Genomic DNA, 12,153 nt, shown 5'->3' on the forward strand with positions numbered 1-12,153 from the left:
TCTGCTGTTGCTGCTGGTTCAAATGGAGGGAGTGTCAATTTTTCCAGCACAAAGTTCAAGTCCCATGCTGGTAATGGTGGTTTCCGAGGATGTTTTACATTCTTGATTCCTCTGAGGAACTGCCTGAGTAGAGGATGTGAGAAGACAGGGGGATCGAAGCTGTATTCTGCAGAAATGGCTGATGCATGTATCTTGATGGAGGAATAGGACATGCCTGTATGCAGAAGCTCTGCCAAGTACTCCAGGATGTTAGCAATGTCTATCTTTGACACATCTTTTCCTCTTTCAGTACTCCAAATGACAAACCTTTTCCATTTTCCTGCATAATTCCTTCTTGTTGAAGGTCTGCGGGCTTCAAGGATAATGTCTTTCACCCTTTGGGATAAGTCTGGTGTAGTTGCCGTTATGTGATGTTCCAGGCAGTCAGTTGCAGAGTTTTTAGGTTTGGGTGCATGATGATGTAGTTGTTCTGAGTTAACATCAAAGGCATCAGGGGTAGTGTCCACGTCCTCCCCCGAGACATGCTCCTCAGCAATGGATACCAGTGTTGCCTTGGCCAATTTGGAGCTATCAGAATTATCCTTGGACGTTCCTCTTTGATTTTCAGTAGTACCTTGTGCATCAAAGGGAGAGGTGGAAATGCATATGCTGTCAGGCCTTTCCAACTGAAGGATAGAGAGTCCACCTTCCAGGCTAGTGGGTGGTATGTCCTTGTGCAGAATTTCCTGAGCTGGTGATTGAGTGGGGATGCGAATAGGTCTAATTGTGGCATTCCCCATTTCTTTGTGATGGCCTTGAAGATGTCCGGGTGTAGCATCCATTCGTGAGCATCCGAGGTAGTTCTGCTTAACATGTCTGCTAGGATGTTTTCTTTTCCGTACAAATATTGCCTGTAACTGGATGTTGTAGCTCAGAGCCATATTCCAAAGGTCCAGAGTCATTCTGCATAGGGGTATGAATGTGCCTCCCTGTTTGTTGATGTACCACATGACTGTGGTGTTGTCTGTCCTTATCATTAAATGGCCTTCTTTGAGGAATGGTCTGAAATTCTGGATTGCTAGTTTTACTGCCAGCATTTCTTTTTGATTTATGTGCAGGTGCAGCTGGTCTGGAGTCCATAATCCTTGTATGCATTTGTCCAGCATGTGTGCCCCCCAGCCTAGATCTGAGGCGTCCGTTGTGATGGTTTGGCTTGCTTGGAATTTGTGGAAAGGCAAGCCTGTGTTTGACTGGCATGCTTGAGCCCACCACAGAAACTCTTGCTTCAGGCATGGGATTAATGGGATTTCTGTTTCCAAGCTGTGCCTGTGTTGAGACCATAAATTCTTTAGGTACCACTGTAGCTTTCTCATATGCAGTCTGGCATGGGGGACCAGGATTATGCATGATGCCATGAAGCCCAAGGCCTGCAGTACTTTTCTTGCTGTTAGTTTGTTCTGTTTTGTTAATGCCAAGAAGTAAAGAGGGAGTTGTTCTTGTTTTTCTGCAGTTAGGAATGCCATCTGTTTTACTGTGTCCAATTCCGCACCCAAGAATGTTCTTGTTTGGGATGGTATCAGTCTTGACTTTTTTAAATTGACTGTGTATCCCAGGGCTTGTAGTAAGCAAATGACCCTTTGTAAGTCTTTTGCCAGTTTGCTTTTGTTGTCCGCTTGTATCAGGCAGTCGTCCAGGTATGGATAAATTTGGATTCCCTGTAGCCTGCAATGAGCGATTACTGATGCCAGGCATTTTGTGAATACTCTGGGCGCAGTAGATAAGCCAAAGGGCAATGCTGAGAATTGATAATGCTCTGATCCTGCAAGAAATCTGAGGTATCTTCTGCAATTTGGTCGTATGGGGACGTGCAGGTATGCCTCCTTGAGATCTAGAGTTACCAGCCAAAACTCCTTGCCCAGCATGGGAAGAAGTTGCTGAAGGGTCAGCATTTTGAATTTTGGGACAATGATGAATGTGTTTAAGACGGACAGGTCGAGAATAGGTCTCCAACTTTTCTCTTTTCTTGGTACTAGGAAGAGTCTGGAGTAGAATCCTTTGCCCTGTTCTGTTAGTGGTACTCTTTCCACAGCTCTCATCTTTGTTAATTGAGCTATCTGTTTTAGAGCTTCTGTTTTTTGATTTGGAGGTAGGTTTGGCATTCCTCTTTTCACTGGTAAGGTGTGGAAGTGAAACCTGTAGCCTTGGTCTATGGTCTGCAAAATCCACTTGTCTTTTGTGATATAGTGCCAATTTTTTGAAAATAAAGCTAACTTCCCGCCTAAGGGTGCTGTTATTTGTTCCCTGGTAGGCGGTGTCAGAGCCAAGTCACTGTGATTGTCCTGGTGCAGTGGCAGTGGTTGTGTCTGTGCCTCGCTGGTTATTGCCTTGCCACTGGCGTCCCCTGTAGGCACCTCCTCTGGATTGATTTCTGCCTCTGGCACGTCTATTCCTGCCTCTTTGAGATTTTGAGGAGTCTGGAAAGGACCAATTTTTGGAAGGCCAGTTCCTGCTAAACCTTGGGGGCTGAACCTGTAAGAAATCCTTAACTGTTTGTACAGATTTTGCCTTCTCTTCCATTTTCTTCATTACTTGCTGAGCAGGAGTACCAAATAGACTGGCCTTATCCATAGGAGCATCTAACAGCTTTGCTTTAACATGATCCGGCAAGACCTTTTCTTTCAACCATGCATGCCTTCTTATAACAGTGCCAGTCATGGCTGATCTAAATGAAGCCTCCAGTGCATCATAGCCACATTTTAAAGAATGGTTACTAACCTGCTGAATGTTATTCACCATTTCTAAAACATATTTCTTATCTAAGGAGTCATCAGAGGACAATTTCTTAGTTAACTGATCAAGCATAAACTCTTGGTATTGGATCATATGAAACTGACAATTCAAAGCTCTAGCTGAGAGAGTAGCAGAGGTGTATACTTTTTTACCCCATCTCTCTAAGGACCTGGATTCCCTTTCAGAAGGGAGAGGGTTTTTTGCTGAGGTCGAAGCTACTGCCTTAGGCCCCTGGGAGATAGTCTCAGGATCTGCAAGTGGGGCTTTGTATAAGTGGTGATGAGTGTCTGGTACCCTGTAAAACCTATCTGGTTTGGCAGGGGCTGGAGGTAAAGTATCAGGAGCAGTGCAAACATCATTAAATGCATCATCCACAACAGGAAGAACTGGGGGTATAGCTAAGGGCCTATGTTGTGGTAAGTGTAGAAAGGTCCTAAGCCTTTTTCTTGAATCTGAGAAATCTTGTCCCTGCCATTGGAATTGTTCTCACATGGCATGTAAGGTTTCCCCAAAGGAAAATTCCTCTGGAGGAGAGGCAGAAGGAATAGATTCTTCAGCATCGGAATCTTCATAAGTAGAAAATGGAGCCTCTGGATGGTCTGTAATGTCTGAGTCATCCGAAGAATCATCAGTGGACACTGGCTCTGGGGGCTCTGCTCTAGGTCTCTTTTCTGGAGGCTGAGAGGCCCTGTCTGGGTGAGATTGGGATCCCCTAATTAAAGAGATGAGATCCTCTGCCAAAGTAAGCATTTGTGAACTGGAACTGGGCCTGTGTGAGGGGGGCTTAACAGGCACTGATTTAGCAGTTTTGGCTGCTTTAGCCCTGGCAAAGGCCTTAATAGACATGGCTGCAGGAGGCCTAGCAGCACCACGTGCTGGGGTAGAGACATCCAAAGGGATGGTGTCTGATAATTCAGTAGGAACCACATTAGTAGGCAAAACTTCAGGGGCCGATTCAACTAGGGTAGCAGGAGCCTCGGTAGTAGTCATGGATTCGGCTGAAGATTGACCCGTTTGCTCGGTTTCGGCTGAAACCGAGACACTCGCAGTTTGCTTAACCGTGGTTTCGGCCGAAACCGCGGACCGCGAGTGTCAGTCTTTTTCTTTGCGTTTTTTAACAATTTGAGTAGTTGGAGGATCCGACAGCATAATGTACGCAAAATCTGAGCCGAAAAACTGTTCAGCAAACTCCGACCGATGCCTAAGCGTTCATCGGTTGAAGGAAGCACAGGCTAAACAGGCTGCTACGTCGTGGTCTGGGCCTAAACAAGGTAGGCAGTACGAGTGGAAATCCTTATGAGGTATTTGTTTCCCACAAGTTAAACAATTATTTACTTTTTCTGACATCGGCTGAGGCAAGAAAGAGTCCCCAACGGGGTACTTAGCTTTTAGAAGTCTTCGAAGTAGTATTCGGTAGTAGTAATCTCTGGATCTGACCGACCGGCACTTGCGAACAGCTTCTGCTTTGGGCGCCATGCGGCAAGAAAGACTGAGGAAAATGGCGTCGGCTGATGCCTTTATACCCGAAGACCAGGAGAGATGACGTCGGGTGAAGTGCGACACCAGCCGAGGCCAGACCCAGACTTTGGAATCCGGCCGACCGAAGGGCTGCCTGACGACAGGACAACCCATTTGTTATGACTGCAGATGCATCCTTGAAGGACATTCTAAGTTGTCTGTGCACATCTAAGGAGTGCAGTATTCATTCCCCTTTGTTCTGTGGATTAGGAAAGAAGGTTGGCAAATGAATGGACTGATTAAGAGCCACACTGGATACCACCTTGGGCATGAAGGAGGGATTGGTCCTGTGGGACACCCTGTCCACATGAAAGATGATGAAAGGCTCCACTGCCATGAGGGCCTGTAATTCAGATACCCTTCTTGCTGAAGTGATTGCTAAAAGGAAAGATGTTTTCCAAGAAAGGAATTTTAAGTCTGCAGTAGCAGCTGGCTTGAAAGGAGGAAGAGTGAGTTTCTCCAAAACAAAGTTAAGGTCCCAGGCTGGAGTTGGAGCTCTTCTGAGTGGTTGTAAATTTTTGGCCCCTCTGAGGAACTGCTTCAGCAGTGGATGAGAGAAGAGGGAAGGTTCTGTATTATAATGAGCTAAAATGGCTGAGGCATGAATTTTGATGGAGGAGAAAGACAGGCCCTTGTGAAGCATCTCAGTTAAGTATTGCAAAATCTGAGGTAAAGTGGGCACTGCTGTGCTTATCCCTTGAGATTGGTTCCAGGCACAGATTCTTTTCCATCTTCCAGCATGAGATTTTCTAGTACTAGGACTCCTTGCCTCTAAAATGATATCCATCACTAGTTTATTGAGGGATGGTAAAGGAGAGATTAGGTAATTAGCCAGGCTGCTAGGTTCAGTGTTTGAAGCTGAGGGTGCAGAATCTGGTTTTCCTGCTGAGACAATAGGGTAAGAGTCTGAGGCAGGTGCCATGGGGCCAACAGTGACACACTGCACAAGAGGGGGTACCAGTGTTGGCGTGGCCAGTCTGGTGCAATCTAAATCATCCTTGGTTTGTCTTGTTTGATCTTTAGTAGTACTGTGGAGAGCAGAGGCAGAGGAGGAAAGGCATAAACTGATAGGTTTTTCCAGCAGAAGGCATCCACTTTCCAAGCTTATTTGTGGGGAGTCCTTGTGCAAAATTTGTCCAATTGATAGTTCTGGGGGAGGCAAACAGGTCTATATCTGGGCTCCCCATTTGCTTGTCAACATGCTGAAAATCCTTGGTTCCAGTTTCCACTCGTGTGGGTCCATGAGGTTTCTGCTTAGTTCGTCTGCCAGTGTATTTAGTTTTCCTGGCAGGAATTGAGCTTGTAGATGCACTTGGTAGCTCAGGGCTGTGTTCCACAATGCCATGGCTAGTCTGCAGAGGGAGTAAGAATGTGTACTCCCCTGCTTGTTTATGTACCACATAACAGTGGTGTTGTCCGTCTTTACCATTAACTGTCCTGGAACAATGTGGTCCTTGAAGGCTGTCAGAGCATTCTGTACAGCTGCCATTTCTTTTTGATCGATATGCAGGTGCATTTGACTTGGGTTCCATTTGCCCTGAATGCACTTCCCTACCAGGTGAGCCCCCCATGCATAGTCTGATGCGTCTATTGTTAGGGTTTGGGTGGCAGGGGGTAGTGTGCATGGTAGTCTCTTGTTTTGGTGGCAGGCCTCTGCCCGCCAAAGGAACTCTAGGGGTAGGCAAGGTATGATAGGAATCATTGCTTCTAAATCCCGAGAATGTTGACACCATAGGCATTTTAGATACCACTGTAGTTTCCTCATATGCAGTCTTGCATATGGAATTAGAAGAATGCAGGAGGCCACGAACCCTAAGGCTTGTAGTATTTGCCTTGCAGATAGCAGGGTTTTTGTGGCCACTTGTTTGAAGTAGGTTGTCAAATGAATTTGTTTCTCTGACGTGAGGAAAGCCATCTGGGAAATTGTATTCAAGCTTGCTCCCAGGGATATAATTTGTTGACAGGGTACCAGGTGTGATTTCTTTTTGTTTATGGTGTGCCCCAGACAAGTTAGCACCCTTTGTACAAAGGCCAGATGATTCAAAAGTATTCCTGGCTTTCTGCCTGAATTAGACAATCGTCCAGGTATGGGTGGGTATATTTGAATATTTCTTTGCCTGCAAAATGCAATGACTGGAGCTAGGCATTTTGTGAATACCCTGGGTGCAGTAGATAAGCCAAAGGGCAGTGCAGAGAACTGATAGTGTGTGTAGCCTGCTTTGAAGCGTATGTATCTTCTGCAAGATTCCACAATTTGGATGTGTAGGTATGCTTCCTTTAAATCTAGTGTTGCCAACCAGGCATCTTTGCCTAGCATAGGGAGCAACTGGTGAAGAGTCAGCATCTTGAATTTTGGAATCACCAAAAAGGTGTTTAGAGTAGACAGGTCCAGGATAGGACGCCATGAACTGTCTTTTCTGGGTACCAGGAAAAGTCTCAAGTAGAAACCTTGTCCCTTTTCCTCTTATGGTACTAACTGAATAGCCCCCATGCTTAAAAGAGAAAGTACTTGCTTTTGGGCCTCTGCCCACTGATTTGGGGGTAGATCTGGCCTCCCGCTTGGTGTTTGTAATGTGTGGAAGAGAAATCTGTATCCCTGGGACACTACATTTAAAACCTATTTGTCCTGGGTAATGAGTTCCCAGTTCTTTGCATGAAGAGCAATCTTTTCCCCCAAAGGGGCAGTCAGTTGAGAAGTGCTTGGAAGTTTGAAAAATAAGTCATTGAGACAGTTTACCATAGGGGGGAGTTTTATTACTCCCAGATTTGGAAGTGCAGGCCCCCCACTGCTTAGTCCTGTGCGTACCCTGGGACTGACGCCTGGGAGCTCTGCTGGATCTGGGTTTGGACTGAGAAGGTCTAGAAGAGGCAGAAAATGGCCAATTCTTGGAAGGCCAATGCCTACTAAACCTTGTAGGTTGTACTTGTAAAAAAATCTTTAACAGTTTACATAGATTTAGCTTTTTCCTCCGCCTTTTTAAGAAATTCTTCTGCCTTGTTGCCAAACAGGCGGTCCTCGTTTAAGGGAGCATCCAGTAATTTCGCTTTAACATGATCTGGCAAGGATTGCTCCTTAAGCCAAGCATACCTTCTAAGTGCAGACCCAGTTACAGCAGTCCTGCAAGATGCCTCTAGTGAATCAAAACCACATTGCAAAGTATGTTTTCCAACTTGTTCAGCTGAATGCATTAAATCCTGTAAATCCTTATTTTCAGCACAATCAGGAATCAACATTTTCTGTTTAAGCAATCCAATAATATGCTGCTGATACTTTAACATATGAAACTGTCAGTTTAAGGCCCTAATGGCCAAAGTTGCAGAAATGTATACCTTCTTAACCAATCTATCCAGCGCCCTGCAGTCTCTATCAGAGGGGATAGAATTTTTGGCAGTAGTAGCTTTAATGCCCTTGGGTCACTGTGAATGGTCTCAGGATCTGCAGTCGGATTTTTAAAAAGGAACTTGTGAGATTCAGGGACCCTGTAATATCTATCAGCTTTTCTGGGAGCAGGAGGTAAAGAGTCAGGAGCCAAGCTAGATTCCAAAAAGGCATCATCAACAATGTCTAGTACAGGAGGTATGGCTAAAGGCCTGTGCTGGGGCAGGAGTAAGAAATCCCTAAGCCTCTTTTTAGAATCAGAGAAATCCTGACTTTCCCAATGAAAATGCTCCCTGAGAGTATGCAAGGTTTCACCAAAAGTGAAATCCACTGGATGAGAAGCAGAGGAACTAGAGTCCTCAGCATTAGAATCCTCATAGGTACATAAGGGTAAATCCTGGTCATCAGAGGAAACAGAAAATTCAGAATCCTGGTCAGAAGTATCATAAGCAAACTCAGTCCTAGGTCTCTTATAGGGGGAAGGCTGGCTTCCCCTGATTAAAGTAATAAAGTATTCAGCCATTCTTATCATTTGTTTTTTGGCATAGAGGCCTGACCATGCAGTTTGGGCGTCAGTTTTCTAGGCATGGTTCGAGTTTTAAGCCTTGAAGAAGAAGACGGCGTCAGTTTAATACGCAAGTCAGTAGGCCTGAATACACCCTCAGAAGCCAGTGCCTGCACAGCGGCTCTGGACCTATCCAAGGTAGAGACATCCGCAGGTTCTACAGTTGAAGCATCTTGCGGCACACTGGACTCCAAATTAGTCTCAGTAGAGGCCTGCGAATCTGAAGTAGCAGGTATCAGGGGCTGCGAATGCGCCTCACTGAGTACCGGCAAACTGGCGACTGGCTTAGGAGAAGCGTCGTCGGCATCTTTGAAACTAGGCGGCCTGTCTCTGTCTTTATCTTTGCGTTTTTTTAGAATATTGGTAGTCGGATGGCTTACCGAAGACATATCAGGATAATTGAACCGAGCACCAAAATATTTAGTAGCGAAAATATACCGACGATAGTGCGTGGTTTAAATAAGGCACAAAACCGACAGCGAGGTACGTCGTGGTAAGGGCCTAGGCAAGGAATATAGTACGAATGAAAATCTTTATGAGGTATTTGCTTTCCACAAGTAATGCAATTATTTACTTTTAGTGACATCGGTTTAGAGCAAGAAAAAGTTTCCCCAAAGGGGTACTCAGCTTTTAGTTGAAGACTTCGGTTCTGAAACTTGAAAATGAAAATTTCAGGAGTCTGCCGACCGGCACTTGTGAACTGCTTCTGCTTCGGGCACCACATGGCAAGAAAGACTGATGTAATGGCGTCGGCTGCATGTTTTATACCCCTGATGACCTGACATCACAGAAGAAGGGACAGCAACCGACACAGGACCCAAGACTTTGTTAATCAGGCCAACTGAGGGCTACTGCAAGCAGATAACCCAAATGTGATGACTGCAACAGTGAAACACGAAGAACATCATCAGAGAATAGGAGTGGTGTGAGGGGTTCTAATGTCAGTATGCTGAATTCTAGAACCCTGACAGGAATATTTAGCCTTCACAGGCCTCCAAAGACTCTCCTTTCTAGGCACTAGGAAGAGTCTTGAGTAGAACCCCTCTCCATCAGGTCCTATTTTGACAGATTCTACTGTAAAAGTTCTTGTTGGATTTGAGGGATCTGAAAGCATTTTATCCCCTGGTAGCAATGGTATACCTGACATTTCTGGCTTTCTTAAGAACTGAAGTTTGCAACCCAGAGAAATTATTCACTGCATCCAATTATCATTTGTCATGAGTTTTCCCACCTTCCAAAGCACTGGATTCCTTGTTATGTATGGGGTATGTAGAATTAATAGGAGACAAGACTGGGTGGGCCATTTGGGGAAGGGGATGGGGAAGGAGAAGATTCATGAAACTACAGCAGCTCCTTAGCTGGTACAAGACCATGGGGGCCTTGGCTTCCCCGTCTGGTCTCCTTGCCAGTTTTCTTAAACTGGTCCTTCTTACCCTTAGCTTGCTTACCTTTCCCTTGCCCAGATCACAAGCCCTGTATGTAGATAGGCAATTCCAATCCTGAGTTTGGAGAAATTAAGCAGCTATTTCACTGACTAAATAACAATCCCACTTTCCTCCATTTTTTTGGACAGTGGTGGTCCCAAACAGCAGATCCTTATCCAGGGATGCACTAAGCAGCTGCACTTTGACAATTTCATTTGAAGTGGTGTTTCATCTTACAGTGAGCGTGTAGCCTGAAACAGGCATATCTCCTGATTACTGACCCTGTAGCTGCAGCCCTGGATACTGTATCCACAGCATCATAACCACACTTGGGAGTGCTTTGTCAACTGACTGTCTAGGTAACATGCAACAATTTTACCCTCATATCCACATCAGAAGCCTCCCAGTCTTCTCCTTTATTTGGTCTAGGAGAACAATTTGAAACTTGTTTATACATGTCTGACAATTAATGGTTCTGAGGGCCAGAATGGCAGCTGTATATACTTCTACACAAGCCAGTCCAGCACTCGGCTCTCCACATCAATGTGAAGAGTACTGGGACTGGTCATCAGTTCTGAACATCACTACTGGATCCATTACAGGGTTTTCAGAAAGGAATCTGTGGGAATCCTGGACTACGTAAAATCTATCAGGGTTCTCAGGGGCAAGGTCTGGCTGTCCAGTTTTTTGGAGGCTGCTAAGAATGTAACCTATACAGCTCCTAAGACTGGAATAACTGCCTCCAGTATGTAGTCATCCAGACCCAGTAAATCAAAATACCTTTCCTAGACATCTGATACCTCTTTGGCCTCCCATTTGACGTGGTCTTTCCTTTGTGGGTAAAACAAAAGACATGGTGTTGTCATATGGAGGAAAGACATGTGGAAGTAGGAGTCCAAAACTTACCCTCACTCTCTCAGGATTCATCATCCCACTGTAGGGAGGATTCTCTCTTTCTTTTGGCAGAGAACTACTGAGGGTTGACATTGGCTGTAGGTTCTACAGCACCTGAGAGAGGGTAGAGGTAGCAATCCACTCACTGTCTAAGGTCCAGGCAACTGCAGGGAGATGGGGGTAGACAACCTACTATTGCACTCCTGAGTCCTCTTAGGTAGAGCTACAACTATGGAGGCCAGGGACATCGGTGTTGTAACTCTTGAGGTCTTCCACTAAAATAATTAGAACACTGTTCTTTTTGAGACAAAAAACATGCTTCATTCCATGTGAGGACTCTCAGCTGAATAGTACTTGCTCTGACCTGCAGCCACAGCACCCTCCAACAGGGTATGTCTACAATAAGAATACCTGCTTTCTCTCATGGGGTGGATATGATGTAACATATCTAACCAGATGTGCAACCCTATAAACTACACAGTATTAAATACCACTACCAAAATACAATTAGTTATAACAAAACATCTTCCTGATGGAGTACTTATCTGACTGTGTTCTGGAGCAGGCTGAAGAATGCCATACTATGGTTGCAGAGAAAAAGTGCAGTTGTGTACACTTACCATAAATGTAGATGTTCAAGTGTATTCACTGTTGCAGTCATCACACTTGGGTTATCCTGCCTGGAGGTAGCCCTCAGTTGGCCCAAATACCAGAGTCATAGGATTTCTGTGTCGGATGCTGTCGCTTCTTCCATGACGTCAGGTCGTCAGGGGTATAAAACAGGCAGCCAACACCATTACATCAGTTTTCTTGCCCCAAATGTCAGGAGCCCCCAAATAGGAAGCTAGTACAGGGTGGGGAACACCACCAGTAAAAAGTAAATACCAATGCCATTAAGAATGGCCATAGAGAGGATAGGTAGAAAGACAGAGAAAACCAGGGGGTTGGAGGGAGGGAAACCAGGACTGCAACAGTGAATACACTCGAACATCCACATTTACGGTAAGTGTACATAACTGTACTATGTTCTTCATGTTTCACTGTTGCAGTCATCACATGGGTTGATTCCCAAAGCTGAGGAAGGGTGGAGGCAGTCAAGAAGTATTAGGGCTGGCTAGTACGCCTTGCAAGACTGCTGTAGCAAATCCAGCTCTGGATTTAGAAAAGATTGGTAAGTGGTAATGCTTGGTGATGGTGTGTACAGAATTCCAGGCTGCAGCTTCCAGAATGTCCCTGGTAGGGATTCCCCTGAGAAATGCAGTAGAGGTGGAAGTAGCCTTGGTGAAATGTGGTCTGATCCCCTGTGGGGCAGGTTTTCCATGGTGCTTGTAGCAGAAATGGATGCAGTGTGCTATCCATTTGGAAACAGTTTGCTTTGAAATGGCCTTACCCTCTAGGGCCCCTGTAGCAAAGCTGACTAGCAGCTGGTCAGAATTTCTGAAAGGTTTAGTCCTGTCAAGGTAGAACCTGAGCTGTCTGTGTACGCCCAAAGAGTGCAGGATCCTTTCCCCTTTATTCTGAGGGTTAGGGAAGAAGGTTGGCAAATGGATGGACTGGTTTAGAGCCACACTGGACACCACCTTAAGCATAAAGGATGGGTTAGT

Source organism: Protopterus annectens, chromosome 7.part0, assembly GCF_019279795.1.
Source record: "Protopterus annectens isolate FY-2018-M chromosome 7.part0, PAN1.0, whole genome shotgun sequence".
NCBI lineage: Eukaryota > Metazoa > Chordata > Ceratodontiformes > Protopteridae > Protopterus > Protopterus annectens.